We start from the raw sequence: 17,226 nt of genomic DNA, 5'->3' as shown, positions 1-17,226 counted from the left end.
TTCTGATTCTGTGACCTCAGCTCCCCTCAGAACCGCAATTATCATTTCACTTGTAGCATCATTGGCAGGAACAGGCTTGGGAGCTGAGAATATTTTTTCAAAACTTTCTTCCCAGGTGCTAATTACCAAGAACAACTACAAGTTTCTAGCTAACATCCCTTAAGAGACTATTGGTGTGTTTGTGGGAGGCATGGACATACTTTTCCGTGAACCCTGGAGGCAGACAGTGTCTCACATGGAGCAGGGCAGGAAATACTTAGGTCTCACATTTTTTTTTTTTTTTTTTTTTTTTTTTTTTAAAGATTTTATTATTTCCTTTTTCTCCCCAAAGCCCCCCGGTACATAGTTGTATATTCTTCGTTGTGGGTTCTTCTAGTTGTGGCATGTGGGACGCTGCCTCAGCGTGGTCTGATGAGCAGTGCCATGTCCGCGCCCAGGATTCGAACCGACGAAACACTGGGCCGCCTGCAGCGGAGCGCGCGAACTTAACCACTCGGCCACGGGGCCAGCCCCCTTAGGTCTCACATTTGATCGACTGGCAGTGGGTATGTGTATCTCAGTGGATGTTCTATTTCCCCCAGATGTTCTAGCTAAAGTGAGCTATTTTCTAACTTCACACAGCTAAGTTGCATCATCAGTTATGTTCAAAGAAATGTGTTTTAAAAAGGATGCAAGAAGAGGGACATGATACCAATAATTTACATTAGATGTCATTGCACTCATTTGCACACCTCAATGTCAATGAATGTGTAAACAGTAAGGAAACTCCACCAATAGTGACCCTCACTAGTGATAGGAAGCAGAATCATACAAATATCCATAAAATAGTGAGAGAAGTTTTTAAAACAGTCCCTCAGATAGAAAGCACCAGAATGAGATGCTTTAACGGGGAGATTCCACCATGCTTTTAAGTATCAGATAAGCCAATGCTACTTCCTTAATTCAAGACCATCAAATTGTCAACACACTCCTCTATCCTTATTTCTTTTTTGTACAATATTTTCAGTAAGAAGCTATGTTTTTGAATTTAAGAAATATGTTTTTGGTTGGTCAGAACAAAATACAGTTATAAATTGCAAGTTGAATTTAATTCTGTAGGTTTTCCTACAAACAAATCAACTCTGATGCAAGTTCAAAAGGGATCTATTATCCCCCCTTGTCAAGTCACTTGGCAGAACCATAATGCTGGACAATCCATCTTACATGCACTCATTTACACACACAAGCAAAAACACACAAGCATACACATTCCTTCACACATTCAAACTCATAGTCACACATTCACATTCTTATATACATACACACTTACATGTTCTCAAAATGTTAATTGCACACACAAAAACTAATGCACATATTGGGGCTGGCCCCGTGGCCGAGTGGTTAAGTTCGCGCGCTCTGCTGCAGGCGACCCAGTGTTTTGTCAGTTCGAATCCTGGGCGCGGACATGGCACTGCTCATCAGACCACGCTGAGGCAGCGTCCCACATGCCACAACTAGAAGAACCCACAACGAAGAATACACAACTATGTACTGGGGGGCTTTGGGGAGAAAAAGGAAAAAATAAAATCTTTAAAAAAACAAAAACAAAAACTAATGCACATATTGATCACATAAAATTTACAATTAAATATGTAATTATACATACATACACTTCCATAAACTCACAATTACACTTCTTCATAAAATAACAGTCACCAAGCATGGGTGTATCTCAATTACATGATCTTATACAGAAGAATACTTGTATTTCCAGACTTCTGGATGCCTGAAAAGGAGGGCCATGCTGCCCTCTATAGTTTTGATAACCCTGCAACAATCACATGGGCCATATTTATTACAATGCACAGCACTTAAAATGTGCTGTGAGCGTTGTCATCTTACGTCAAGACACATACTGAGAAACTTGGGTTTTTGGGGGAGTGAAAGTGCCTATGTGATAGAGTGGAGTAAGAATAGGCCACAGGACCAAGAAGACATAATATGGGGGTGCCGAGAGCCAGGGGGCTTGGAGTTATAGAGAGTACAGGGCAAGGGAGTGAACAGAAAGAGAAAAGGCAATGGTTTTTAATACTGGTGAAGTATTAAAGTGCAATGCTGGGGATGAAAGACAGAGCAGGCAAAATGTGCAATGAAGGAAAGGTGGGAGATTTGGAGATCTGAAGAGATCAAGGGGGGATAGGATCAAGGGAATAAAAATGCTAATCGGGAGGGGAAGTTAATGTCAAAAGTGAGGAAGTGCCAGAAGGGGCTTCATTTAAACACCATTGTTTGGAGGGAAGGGGAATTCAGATAGGGTAGAGAGATTTTGGTAGATGATAACAGTTGAATTTCGGCAGAATGTGGGGAAAAGGAGATGGCACTAGGGGAAATGGTGGGCACAGGCAAGAAGGCCAAATGGGCAGAGGACAATAAGACAGTAAAGGTCAGTGGGCATGTGTGAGCCAAAAAGACAAGGAGAATGTGTCCAGAATTATAGAGTTCGATGCAATGAGTGCATGGTACAAACTGGGTTTCTGGGGCAACTGATGATGCGTATGACTTCAGAGCTGGGATGAAAGAGGGTGCCAGGGCATAGAAGTCCCAGGGAATGGGATAAGATATCAGAATTGAGAGCAGATAGAAGGCAAGAGAAAGGAGGGCATGCAAGACAGATTTTGCAGAGGTGACAAAGGCTGAGGAGGGTTAGAATGAGGTCTCTAGAATACTGGTCACAGAGGTTTGGAGGTGAAAAAGGTCACAAGCTGAAGGTGGAGAGTGCAATACTGAAGTCAAAAGGGTTCTGTCGAGGTCAGAGTGCATGTAGAGTTTTATTGGATGTCTAAAGGTCACAGGTGGACAGATGAAGATGTACAAGGGGGCAAAGAGGTAGAGTGCGAGGTCGGATGAGCCTAAGAAGACGGAGCTGGCGGAGGACAGATATGAGGCCATTCATTGATTCTCTCATTTGTCTATTCTCTCACTTATGATAAAAAATAAGGAGTCATATATGTTTATCTTTAATGAAATACATTTGACATATTACATTGTGTAAATTCAAAGGGTACATCGTATTGATTTGCTACATTTACATATCGTAATACGATTATCACTGAGTGTTAGCACCTCTAGCACCTCACCTCATTATCTTTTCTTTCAGTGTTTGGAATAATGGAGATCTAGACTCATAAGAAGTTTGATGATTACAATAAAACGTTGTGTTTTGTATTCACTATACTGTGCATTAGATCTCCAGGACCTATTTGTCTACTAGCTGCAAGTTTGTAGCCAAAAACAACCTCTCTCCTGTTTCTCCAAGCCCCTGCCCCTGGTAAGCACCATTTGACTCTGTCATTTGATGAGTGTGGCTATGTTAGAGTCCACATGTAAGTGAGATCACACAGTATTATCCTTTCTCTTTCTGACTTATCTCATGAAGCATTGTGCCTCTGAGGTCCATCCATGTTGTTTCAAATGGCAGAATTTCTTTCTTTCCCATGTCTGAATTATACTTCATGGTACATATATATCGCATCTTCTTTACACATTCTTCCATTGACAGACACCTGTTCTTCCATATCTTGGCTTTTGTCACTACTTTTGTAAATAATGCTGTAATGGATATGGGATTGCTGGTATCTCTTCAATAACCGTTTTCATTTCCTATGGTTTCTCATTGCAGTTCTGGAACGACAATCTTGGTCATATAAGATGTTCCTGAATACTCCTTAAGTTGAATCTACAGTAGAGACGAGCACATAAAATTTGGGATTTAGAACTCTCAACAGTATGTTCTCTTCCCTTTTGTGGTATTGTGTACAGTATCAAATAGGAAGTCTAACAGGAGAGGCTGTGCTGTTGAAAAAATGTGTCAAGTCATCCCTTCAAAAGGCCTGCTTACAGATTCAAAAACTTTAGCATCACGGAATTTTTATATCCCAAGATAGACGTAATGAAAATATCTTTCTTTATTGTGGTATTTCTAAAATATAACACTTTATTCTAAAGTTTATGTGCTCTTACAAGCTAATGTTTTGAGCTTTACCATAAAACATGACACATAATAAGATAGCGAAGAATTTTAAGGACATATTCTCCTTTTCCTCTATCGTATAATGAAACATCAGAAGGCGTAAAATGTGGAAATAGATTTTAGATATATTGATAGTTTAAAAGTAATTTTGTTTTATTGCAACCAATTTTCTGGTCTCATATAATGCTATAGGCAAATCTCCAACCTTCTGTGTAATGTAACCTGGATGCTCATGATTGATACATCGTAAAGGAATTACGAGTTCAAATTAAGATTAGCAATCAGCTGAAATTAAAATAGTCAGATTGTCTTCGATTATCTGGTGGACCCAAGATGTTACAAGAGCCTCTCAGACAGAAAGAGAAGGCAGAGAGATGGGATATAAGAGTAGATAAGAGATTTGAAACACGAGAATGACAACATGCTATTGCTGGGCTTGAAGATGGGACGTGGATAGGTGCAGGAGGAACCTAGAAGAAGGAAATGAATTCTGCCAAGAATTTAAGATATTAGAAGTGCATTCTTCTTCAGAATTTTGAGAATCGAGCCCAAGCCCGCTGATTAAGTCTTGTTGACACCCTAATCTAAATACTCAGCCAAGTCCGTCAGATTTCCAATAAAGAAATATAAGAAAATAAAACGGGTGTTGTGTTAGTCTGGTAACATGGTGGCAATTTCTTATGTCAGTAAAATTCAAATAACATACACAGGAACAGATTTAACAGTCAAATATTTCCATGACAACATGAAGTCAAAGTCTTCAGGAATTACCCATAACCAATACTATTTTGATCTGTAGATGCAACAGTTGTCATCACTGAGGTATATCCTACTTCCTATGAAGTTGGAGAATATATCTGAGGTTATATCTGAAATAATACTATACACACAGAAACATACCCACACGCAACTAACATTCTGTCCTTGGCTCAATATCTCAGAGATAGAGAAAGAAAGCTTTCCAAGTTATAAAATCCTGGAATGTCAGGAGCAAGCAAGCACACAGCATATGACCTGGGACTCAATATTTGCCTGAGAAGGACATTTTCCCTTCTCTCATCTCTAGCCCTATTTTTTATTCTCTTGAAAAACCACATTTGCCAAAGTTTCCTTTTTTGTGGTACCAACATACTCCTTCTGGTAAAGGTTGTATTGTGTTCTTTCAAAATTAGTGTGCTGTAGTCTTAACCCCCAGTACCTTACAGTGTGTTCTGATTTGAAATAGAGTATTTGCTGATATAATTTGTTATGATGAGATCATACTGGATTAGGGTGTACCCCTAATCCAAATTAATGATATCCTTATAAAAGAAAGAAATTTGGAGACAGTCATGCACACAGGGAACACGTCAGGCAATGATCCGAGTTAATATTGCCATAAGCCAAGGAACTAGAATTAAGGAGAGGGGCCTAGAGCAGATTATCCCCTAGGAGCTTGAGAGAAAGCATGGCCCTACTGACATCTTCATCTTGAACTTTCAGCCTCCAGAACTGTGAGACAATAAACATCTTTTGTTTAAGCCCCTCACTTCCTTTCCTTGTTACTGTACATAGCAAACAAATACAGCTTCTTTTGCCACCTTCATAACAACAGGCAGAAGGACCTGGGAATGCAGCGAAGACTCCCCTTCCCTGTCCTCTGCCACAGGAGACATTCAAGGACAAACAGCTCTGATCTGAAGGTCATAATGTGAGTTTCTCATCCCCTGTCTTCGGAGACATTCCCTCTGAGAAACATCTGAAATCCTGCTAAAATATTGGGGATGTGACAAAACCCTCGCAGAATAGACCCTTTCCCTCTCGATGGGCAAGAGGTTTGGGTCCACTCCCTGAAACGAGTCCTAAGGCTTAACAACTGACAGAATGGATGTTGAGGAGATGGGAGAGCACAGTTGATGGTTTTTCTTGACACTCCCCAAGTGGTCCTCAGTGGGAAACCAGTATTGAGGATCATTTAGTTAAACATTATTTCTCAAATTGTAATGAGCTGTGAATCACCTGGGGATCCTGTTGAAGCAGATTCTTTGGGACATGGCACTCTAAGAGGGTCAGTTCTGCAGATTTTTAGAGGGGTCATGAATTTTCTTTTTAACATGGAGCTAGTAGTGCTGCGGCCTCTCTCCAGACCCCTGTTTCAGTAGCACTAAGAAAGAGAAGAAGCACAGTACATGTGAACCCTACACCCTACCATCACAGCTCAACATAAATCCTGCTGGTTCCTGGCAGTTCACAATTTCGTGGCGAAGAAAAGGGAACCAGTATGTGTGACCCACCTGGGGAGGGAGGAGGCTACTATTAGGAAACGCCTACGGACCGCATGACTCGATGCAGAGTTTGCACTGGTGAAAGCAAATGTCAAGTGGATGTAAATGTGCAGGCATCATCTGTGCAAGAACCAGCACAGGATGGGCAACGTGGGCAGGTGGAGTAGAATGGGGCTGACTCTTGCATGTGCTTTCATTTAATTGCTGGATAAGTTGTCTCTTTGCATTCTCTACAGCAGTTATTGGCCATGGGATTCCAGCACTGATAAGAGGCCAGCTTAGAGATGTTGAATCTCCAAGCAGCCTGTTAATGTTGTGAGTATGATGCTCTGTTGGGGCCTCCCAACCCCAAAGACACAGAGGACCATGTGCTGAACACAGATTCTGGATGCACTGAGATCTGCAATGTTCAAAAGAAACAACAGCTCCCAAATGGACTCATTTGAACTCAGCTCATCAAACAACCAATATCATCACCAAACCAAAGCCTAATACAAAACCTAATTGCATTTTCAACTTTGCCCAGGAATGGAATCTTAACCAGTCTGGAATTTTCTTTTTTTTTCTTTTTACAACGGGCACCTGAGCAAAAATATGCTGCCACTCTTCTTTTCTTCTTCTTCTCTTTTCTTCCTCTTCTCTTCTTCTCTTCTTCCTCTTCTTCTTCTTTTCTTCCTCTTCCTCCTCCTCCTCCTCTCTTCCCCTCCTCCACTTCCCCTTCCCCACTTCCTCTCCCCCTCCTCCTCCTTCTTTCTTCTTTCTTCTTCTTTCTTCTTCTTTCTTTTCTTCTTCTCTCAAAAGCCCAGCAGTACATGGTTCTATATTCTAGTTGTAATCCTTGAGGTTGTGCTCTGTGGGATGCTGCCTTGGCATGGTCTGACGAGTGATGCCATGTCTGTGCCAAGGACCCAACTGAGGAAACCCCAGGCCACTGAAGCGGAGCACGTGAGCTTAACCACTAGGCCATGTGGCTGGACCCTGGAATTTTCTTATCACCAATGAGGTTATCTGCCAAATAGACCCTTCCCATCCCCCAAGAGATATGACATAATCTGCTCTTTCCTTGTGTCTTCCCCCTTTGTCTATAAAAGCCTTCCATTTGGTACAGCTCCTTGCTTGTGGTCTGCACAGGTATGTTTGTAGGCCAGTCTGCAGTAACATTTCTTGGCTACTCCTGGTGTATTAAGGTGCATATGTTTGTCTTGTATTGTGTAGATAAGGGCTAGTGGAAACTATTAGGGATCTTGGAGGCCATAAAGCCACAAAAACTGGTAGGCACTGGTCAAGCACTTAAAAGCTGATAGGGTGCATACCACCTAACTCAAGGACTTCTGTGTTATGATAAGACGGTCAGAGAAAGGGTTAGATTGACACTAGGTCACCTCTCAACCTCAAAAAGAATTGCCCTACAATGACATACACTGTAAAACGCCACACAATCCCCAACCTTGTGACATGTCACTCTTAGGTATGAATCTAGCTACAAGAGACACAAAGTCTAGCTAAAAGAGATGGAATCTTGAATTTCTAAAGAGTGAAGTGTGCCACCTTCTGGCAAATTGCTCATTTCATGTGTAAGGATTATACAGAAGCTGTAGAGAGAGATCTAGGCAAATGGCAAAATCTTACTAAAAATGACCTAGAATTATAAGGGCCACTATGGGGAATGTTCCAATTAGACGAGATTGTTTACTTAAGAAGTGCACTCGAAGGAAAGTGTTCCTGAATTAAACAAACAAAATGGGATACCTATGCCTATTTTAATTAGTATGCAGATGTTCCCAAAGGGCTACAAGATTCCGAAATACCTTCATTAAAAGACTCATTACAAAAGGTTAATGAAAAGTTAAAGACGCCAGGGGTACCTGAAATGAAAGACAGGAGGACTGATGTGACTTACTGCTCCCCTCCATCCTTCTTCACCTGAGCACTCATGTTTACTGCTTCTCTCTCCAAACTGCCTTTCCAGTGTGAAAAAACTACTAATCAGTTATCACTTACAATAAAATTACCCAAAGTTTCCAAAGGTATTATTCACCCCTTGGTCAAAGACCAAACTAAGGGCCATAGTTAAAGAATTTTCAAAGCGCAGGGAAAAACTTCAAAAGGTTTTTTAAGAATTTGGGGTCATTCTCAGGGCCTAGGAACCCAGGCTGCCAGATCTTTACTGGCTTGTGCGCATGTTGGTAGGATCCGGTGAAGCCCCAAAACGGATGCAAGAAACAAAATGGCAAAATCTCAAGGATGGTATTTGAGATGCTTCATCTTCAAAATGTTCTCTTATTAGACCACAAAGGGCTACAAAATGGCAACTGAAATTTATCAAGCAATATTTAGAGTCTTCCCTGCCCACACTCATTTGCCCATTATTCAAACATGCAAGCGAAAAACAGATGGATCTGTAGCAGTCCTTAAACCCCTTTTGAAACTCTCTTCCCATAGGGTTACAAGTTTCATACACTAAATAAAGTCACCCAACCCGCTCTAGTTGCCCTATTTGTAATTGGACTATTTAGTGTTTGTTTGTTTGCTTGTTTTTGCTGAGGTGGATTCACCCTGAGCCTAAATCTGTCGCCAATATATATGATAAATTAAAATGAAGAAGTTCTTTTACATAAAGAAATGCACATGCACAAACGAAAGAGGGATGGAGGGAGGGGAAGAGAGAGAGGATCAAGAAAAGAATAATATCCAACAGATATAGAGACTTCCTGCACATCAACAAGAAAAATGAAGACAGACAAGAGAATAGTAAAAATGGACAAAGTAAACTAACATATACTTCAAAAAGAGGTTGCCCAATGTCTAATTAACATATCAAAATATACCCAAGTTCCTCAGTAATCAGAGAAATGTCAATAAAATCACTATTTCATATAATGACACACCAAGCAGCAGACTAAAATAAAAACTGAAGTAAAATGACAAGTGTTCACAAGGAGGTGGATGAACAAGGATCTCCTATGCCGCTGGTGGGTGGGAAAATTGGGGCAACCATTTCCCAAGTCTATCTGGCACTATGTCCTAAAGCTGAAGACATGCAGACCTATGAGCCAACAACTCCTCTACTCTGTGTACAGCCAGCATAGGTTTGTAGGTGTGTCACTGAAACGTGTTCTAGAACTTACATGCCAGCATTACTCCTAACTGTCACAAACTGAAAAGCACCCGCATGCATGTTAACAGTGAAGTGACAGCTATCACTTGGCCCTGCCACTCCGGGATCCAATTGCTCCCATTGTATTTAGGTTGCCCAGCTCAGTGGCAGCAGTTCCCAGTATAAAGAACGACTGGCTCGGAGAGAAGAGCAATCAAGGAGCTCTTGGAGGATGCTGGGGCTCCCCTCACCAATATATTTCTCAAAGTATTCATGAAAAAGATGTCTTGTGGAGCCTTTCAGTATGGTGGGCAGATCTTAAGTGACAAATCCACTCTAACATTCCAATGACAGAATCAAGGAAAGAGGGAAGCAAGAAAAGAATAATATCCCACAGATATAGAGACCTCTTTCAAATCAGCAAAAAAAAGAAAAGTCAGACAACAGAATAGTAGAAATGAACAAAAACACTAACATATGCTTCAAAAGGAGGTTGCCCGATGTCTAACAAACATGTGAAAATATGCCCTACACCTGTGAATCCATTGCTCCACATTCAAAGGAGTGGAGGCATTTTCAATTTACTCCCGATGAGCCATCTGCTGAGCAATGTTTTCAAGTGCTCAACCAAACTGTTAGAGCTGTTTCTAACATCATGAGCTGCAAAGTGTAAAAGCAGAATCTCTGCTTAGACAGCATGTACCAATAAATTTGTCATGATCCAATTTTATATCATTCCACCCTTATCCCATGCCCTAATATCCATTCCCACACACGTTCCCAGGAGACCTGTTGTATAAGTTAGAAAACTCAAGCTGTTCTTTTGGAGTGTAGGGCACCACCTCAGGGGTCACACTTTGTAGCTCACTATTAGGAGCCTACTGGGACTTGAGTCTGGATATATTTCTAGGAGCAAGAAGGAGTAGTGGGAGTGGGTCCTGAGGAGAATCAGCATTGTCTTGCAGGGCAACTGCTTCAGGAGAGGCCATTAAAGTTTCCTCAGGTAATGCAGGGTTATTCCCTTGGACAAGGTAAAAAAGCCAACAGGCTGTTTTTGCAGATGTTCCACTGCCAGGGGTAGGGGGCCATTCCAATTGCGGTGGGGAGGCCAATCCTACTCAGGGTGGGGAGACCAGTTCCAATGGAGACGGAGAGACCTTTCCCAGTGGCAAAGAAGACCTGTCAGAATTTAGGGGCTCAGTGTCCCTAGCCTCATCAGGCTCTTCCCACACATCCACATTACAATTTATCAGAATCCTATTTTTTCCCAATTACTGCCCGCACTTTAATGACAGACACCTTATGAGGCCAGGAATGCACCTTGCAGTTACAATTCAGCCAGTCTCAGGAGGAGATTCCGCATTTGATTTTCAGCAGTCTCAGCTGAGTGGCTACAGGAGATAAAGGTCTCCTTCAGGGCACAGACAGATGCCTTCAGGGCATTTACACTGTGCTTCAGCTGGGAATTTGAATCCCTGAGCTTCAGTTTCACTTTCACTTCTTTGTCCAGCAGCATTAGGAGCAACCAGCCAACGTTACCCCATTCATTAGTTTTCCAAAAATGTTTGAAAGTGTCATATGCACAGTCACTCAGATACTGACTGCTTATGGGTGGCTGATTAGGAGTAACCAATGCAGAAATTTTGCATATTTCCATTGCCAAATCACACCAGGGACTATCAGTCCTCTCTTTAATAATGGAAATGAACTCATTCCCACCTGTCAATCTAATCATATTTGAAAGCCAATTCCAATGTTAACTGAAACAAAGAGTGTAGGTGATATTAGTGAAGGAGTTTATTCAATAAGGATTCTGAGGATTTGAGCACCAGGGAAAAACATTTCAACAGAGTGCTCTGATGGAAACGCTCCAAGGTGTGTGAGTTGAAGCACAGCTCATATTTCTTTCACAAAACAGTGCTCACGCATGAAGAGCACAAGAAAATAAATGACATAACTACACTTCATATATGTATAAAAGGGGGATAGAGTACATCTGGGCTTTTCCTTAGATTATGCATGAAGGTAACATAAACAAGAATTACTTCGTTATACATCAAAGTTCAGAGATGTCAACATTATCTAAGTATGGAGGGAGGCAAGGATTAGGGTAGGGAATTAGTCTCTCATTCTCTAAGAAATGCAGCTGGGAAATGGGAGCGCTGGGTACCCCATTTTCTCCTCCTGTTGTGGAATTGTCCAGCTGGCATCTTCACTCATGAGATGTGGGGTTGCAAGGTCATTTGGCACAGGCTGAAGCGGGCCTGCACGGCTGCTCCACAGCACAGCCAGGATTTTATGGTACTGACTTCAGACCTATGCAGCTTCCTTGCTAGATTTGCCTGTTAGACCAGGGAGAGGGGTTCGAAAAATCTGTCCACAATCCCCCTTTTGGTCTTATCAACTCAGGGTTGCATTTGTGACCAATGAGTTCTTTCTTTTTTTAATTTTTTATGACATAGTGAGTTATCTCTCATCTCCTTACCAATCTTACAAGTCTTTTATTAAAAATGCATTCCAGATCACTTCAACCTTCCTGGCTAACATGATCTGGGCCTGCTCCTGTTGTCCTCTCCTTCAACACGTAGCATAACATCAGAATAACATGATACGAACAAAATTACAGTTGTGAATACAGCTTTTATAATATCAATGTGAGGACATGAGACAAAAGAGAAAAAAAAATCATTAAATGAAACCTAGACAAACAGCAGCATATTTCTGGACTAACTGAACCATTCTTCTCCTTCTTTACGTGGAGTTACTTGTACTTTATGGTCAGTGTCCTCAAAGTGCTGAAGTGAACGCTGCATTTCTCGGGAAGCTCAGTCTAACCTATCTTCAGGCCATTCATCCTCCATGATTTAACCTCAGCTGGGGGTCTTAACTGGAGCTCCCAATAGGCATAAACATCTTCATCTTAGTATCATAAGTCTCATTAACCTCTGAAAGGTGGATCTTTCCTATAATTTTTGTATTACACCAGATGCCTGAACTTTTCATCTTAACTTCATTTGGTTGCAATAGGAATCTGATAGTGGAACAACATGATTTTTTATTTCCTCCCATCAAAATTGACCCCTCCCCCTATGTTCATTGCAGCATTGTTCACGATAGCCAAGATGTGGAAGCAACCCAAGTGCCCTTCCACAGATGAATGCATAAAGGAGATGTGGAATATATGCACAGTGGAATACTGCTCAGCCATCAAAAGCAAATTTGTCTCATTTGCAACAACATGGATGGACCTTGAGTGGATGATGTTAAGTGAAATAAGCCAGACAAAGACTAATACTGCATGATTTCACTCATATCTGGAAGATATCAAATACATTGATAAAGAGAACAGATTAGTGGTTACCACAGGTGAAGGAGGTTGGCCCGGGGGCAAAAGGAGTAAAGGGGCAAAGACATATGGTGATGGAAATAAGTTAGACTAGTGGTGGTAAGCACGATGACGTCTATTCAGAAACTGATAAGTAATAATGTACACTCAAAATTACACAATGGTATAAACCACTATGATCTCAATAAAATTACTGAAATTAAAAAAAAAACAGGTAACTAATGTTAACTAAATTTATCTCATAACCACTTCACTGTATAAATATATCAAATTATTATGTGGTACACCTTAATCTTATACAAATTATGTGTCAGTTATATCTCAGTAAAACTGGAAAAAGTGCCACAGAACATTAATGGGAAAACTAGCCAAGTACTTATTGATGCTAGAGCTACATTTTCTCCATAAGATCCCGCACTCATAAGACAGCAAATCACTCAGAGTGAAAAATGGTTTGTGTAGTACAGATATGTAATAAAGTTTCAAAATAATTTCTATCTCAACCCGTACAAATGACACTGAAATGCATCTTTCTTTGTTATGTGACACAGCCCCAGTAATTCTGTTAGGTAGAGATCTGCTGTCTAAATTAAAATGGCTAATACTCTTTGCTTTAATGGTGACCTCACCACAGTGTTTCCTGACCAACCTGAACCTGATATTTTATGCTCTTTATAATTGGCCCTTGACGTGGAAGGGGACAAATTCCAACAAAAGTTCTCTAAAGTAATTGAGCTGCTTAATAATCTGTGAGGAAATTTTAAAGCAACAATGTGAGAATAAAAAGTGCAGAGCCTATAAAGTTCCAGGTAGATGTGAGTAAACCTCCTCTTCAGTTGCCTCATTATCCACTAAATCCCGAGGCCATACAAGGCCTCACACCCATAGCAGAAGACATACTCACCGCGGGGCTGAACAGCCCCTGTACCACCATCTGTAAAACACCGATCTGACCAGGTCAGAAACCTAATGGGAGAGGATGACAATTTGTTCAGGATTTCAGAGCTATTAACAAGAGAGTCAATCCTTGCTTCCCGGTTGATCCAAGCCTGAACACCCTGTTGTCACAGGGTCAGGCAAACTCAAAATAGTTCACTGTTGTACAAATTGGTGCAGCCTCACTCTAGACTCCAACAGCCAATATCTCTTTGCCTTCACATGGGTCATTCAACAATCTACCTGGACAGCATGAAGCCTTCACTGAGGCCCCTTCTTATTTCTCCAAATTCCTTACACCACCAAGTTTTAAACATCCTCCTGACCCGCGGGATACTGACCCTCTTACAATACGTAGAGAACTTCTTGCTGTGCTCAGTAACCAAAGAGGCAGCCATAAACGTTTCCACTTCGCTGCTGCCACAGATAGCTGAAAAAGGACATAAAGTCTCTAAGGAAAAATTGCAATGATCTCTAGACACTGTTCATTCCCTAGGTCATAATCTAAGTGCTGAAGGAATCCAGCCATATCCTCCCCAAAATTAGTCTAATCAAAGAATTTCTTAGGCTTGCAGCTTGTGACATCTTAGCAGATGTCTAGGCTTGCCTGCTTATGACAGACTTTGGGTTGCTAACATTTCTTTATTGGCTTCCTCCCTTTACAGACTCAGCAAATTTCAGTCCCTGAATCCTTTCCTCAGGACATAAATATGTGCAGGCTGTTATAAGACCAAAACAAGTGCTGCAAGAACCACCTACCTTAGGGCTACAGAACTATTCCAACATTTTGCTTCATTTGTGCAGGAAAGAGATAACCAGACCCTGGGAGAGTTCAAAGAAGAACATGGCAAGAAACACAAGCCTGTTGTTTACTATAGCATACAACTCCAATCAGTTTCTTGTGCGTGTCCCTGCTGTCTAAAGGCTATAGTTCACATGCAAAGTTAGTAGAAACCTCTGCATATTTAACCCTAGCAAATGACTTTTCTTTATAAACCCTACATGCTGTCCGAAGTATTCTCAACTCTGAATTGACTCAACACTTCCGTGCGAGCTGACTAACCTTCTATGAGGTCCTTCTGCTTTTATCACAGAATCTACATCTCAAACATTGCAAAATCTTTAATCCTCCTGCATTACTATCTCTGCCTATTGAAGGCAAGCCCCATGGCTCAGGTAATAACATCTCCTTTTGGGACATGCATCCTAATTTATGAGACAACCCTTTACTAATCCTGATCGAATCTGCTTTGTTGATTGGTCATAATGTACAAATAAAAAAGGAAATTGCCAGGCTGATTATGCTATTACTACCCAATAGGAACTCCTTGAAAGGAGAAACCTCCAGCAAGCTAAAACAGCTGAACAAGCAGAGCTCCAGGCCCTTAGAGAACTTGCCAGTTTATAGAAGGACAATCTCTTAATATTAATACTGCTGGTGATATGCCTTTGGGGTTGTCCACAATTTACTATTTTATGGTAACGAAAGGGTTTTCTCATGTCCTCACACCCGAATCATAAATGGACAGGCAAATGATCTTCTTACTGCTATTCTCTTAATTGTTAAAATTGCTCTTATGAAAATGGATGCTCACACTAAAAGGATTGAATCTGATTATCAGCAAAATCCCCTGCCTGACTTCCACAGAAAGACAGCGGCAACAGAATCTATACAGATCGTGGCACATGTGGATGAATTCCATTCTGCTCCTGTGAAACATAAGTCCTTGTTGACAGACTTGCACCATCCTCATGCCCTTGCAACATGGCAACACTTTTCCTGAATCAGATAAATTATGATGGGCAAACAATGGTTGTAAATTAAGTGAAAATTCAGGGCTATGGGAAACCCAAATGACCTCTTGGTTCTACTCCACTCCCCGTCATACCCATTTTTTAGGTTTTACATTCCTTCTCCCACACGGTGCATTTAAGATGAGTATAATTAGGCATAGACATTGGTAGGGAGACCTCTATAAAACGGCAACAGCAGACTACCCCTAAGACCTAAATGTCAGGCGATTGATCCTGAAATAACTATTTTCTTTCCCAAAAGGCTTCAGACCTCCTCCCTCTGGACCCTTTGAGCACCTGCAGCTGGACTTCATTCAACTGCCACCTGGGACAGCTTACCAGTACGTTCTGTTGTTGTATGTATGTTTTTCAGAAGGAGTTGAAACCTTCCTTGCCACAAAGTTGATGCCTGCATAGTAGCAAAGAAGTTCTTGGAAAATATGTTTCCCAATTGGAGTACACCTTCCACAGTCTCCAGTGACTGAGGCACTGATTTCGCTGGACACGTCAGATGAGTCATAACAAAAACCTTGCAGACTTCTTGGAATTATCAAGGTCACTATCATCCTCAATCATCAGGCAAGGTTAAAAGAATTATGGCATCCTGAAAGTCAAAATTTCTAAACCTGCTGAAATGACTGGACTCACTTAGCCTAAGATATTGCCTTTGGTCTTCCCAAGTGTATGCAGTTTCTCCTTGGGGCTATGAATGCCTAGATGGCTGTTGCATTGATGGACAATGCTTCTTAGCTTATCCAACTGTGCTCCTAACTCGCCACAAGAAAATGACACAATTTATGGTTCGACTCCCTTGGATATACATCATCAGCTTAGAATGGACCTAGCGGATGAGTTCGTGACCCACGATTTTCTTTTTTTGGCCAGGCCATAATGCCTGGTTAGGAGTAAATATAAATGAGAAAATGATCAGAAACTTCTCCTTAACTCTTGAGAATATACAGAATCTCCTGCTCAAACAATAGAGGCTCAACAGAGATCCTTAGACTTTCTTGTCATAGTTGCTCTTAATAGTCGATTGGTTTCTATTGATTATAAGAATATAATCAATAGTATACCAATTGTCACTGAGCAAGGAGGTTTCTGGGCTGTGGCCAACACCTCCTGCTGCACCTGGATTAACACACCTGGGGAAGCTGAAGCTCAGAAATAAGATCATTGATGAAAGTTGATGATGCTACATGCTCAGAGGTGACTTTGTCAGCAGGATCTTTCTTTGACTTATTTGATTTTCAATGGTTTGAGTTGAGGACAGTGTCTTCAACATGAACTGCAAACATTGGACATTATCCTGCTTGTAATAATCTCCATAGTGGGTTGCATTCTCTCAAAAGTTTTAAATGCATGTTTGTAGCTGTGAACCACTAAGCATATGATCTCCGTAAGACTGCAACATCAGAGAGGGAGCAAAGAGAATGACCAACTTAAAGATTTGGGGCCTGAAGCCATGGGCTGTGACTACCACAGTGATTAAGCAACAACATCAAGGCCTATTGATACCAATCAAAGGATCGATAAAAGCTGTGAGTGGTAGTAGAGAGAAGTTCTAATAGATTCAGGTTTGACCATATCTCTCAGTTATCTCAGAGTCTACACAAAAGTGAGAAATTGTTAAAAAGGAGGCAGCAGGCCCCAAATGGAGTCACCTGTGCCAAGCTCCACATTAACAAACCCAGACTTAACACCTAATTGTTGGTGTTAATTGTTTCCACCTCCCTTGGAATGTAAACTTGGACCAGGCAAACTGGAATTACCTCGTCAC

At 41.2% G+C, this 17,226-nt stretch overlaps 1 long non-coding RNA gene across 2 annotated transcripts in view; it reads right to left on the bottom strand.

Annotated features, from left to right (window-relative positions):
* LOC103554208 (uncharacterized) overlaps nucleotides 1-17,226 on the bottom strand; it is a 142,041-nt gene that overhangs the window by 87,414 nt on the left and 37,401 nt on the right. The gene's annotated exons all lie outside the window — the stretch shown is intronic.

The sequence above is a fragment of the Equus przewalskii genome, chromosome 9 (assembly GCF_037783145.1).
Source record: "Equus przewalskii isolate Varuska chromosome 9, EquPr2, whole genome shotgun sequence".
Lineage (NCBI taxonomy): Eukaryota > Metazoa > Chordata > Mammalia > Perissodactyla > Equidae > Equus > Equus przewalskii.
Note: the sequence above shows the minus strand (reverse complement) of the source record. Positions and strands in the feature narration are given on the sequence as shown.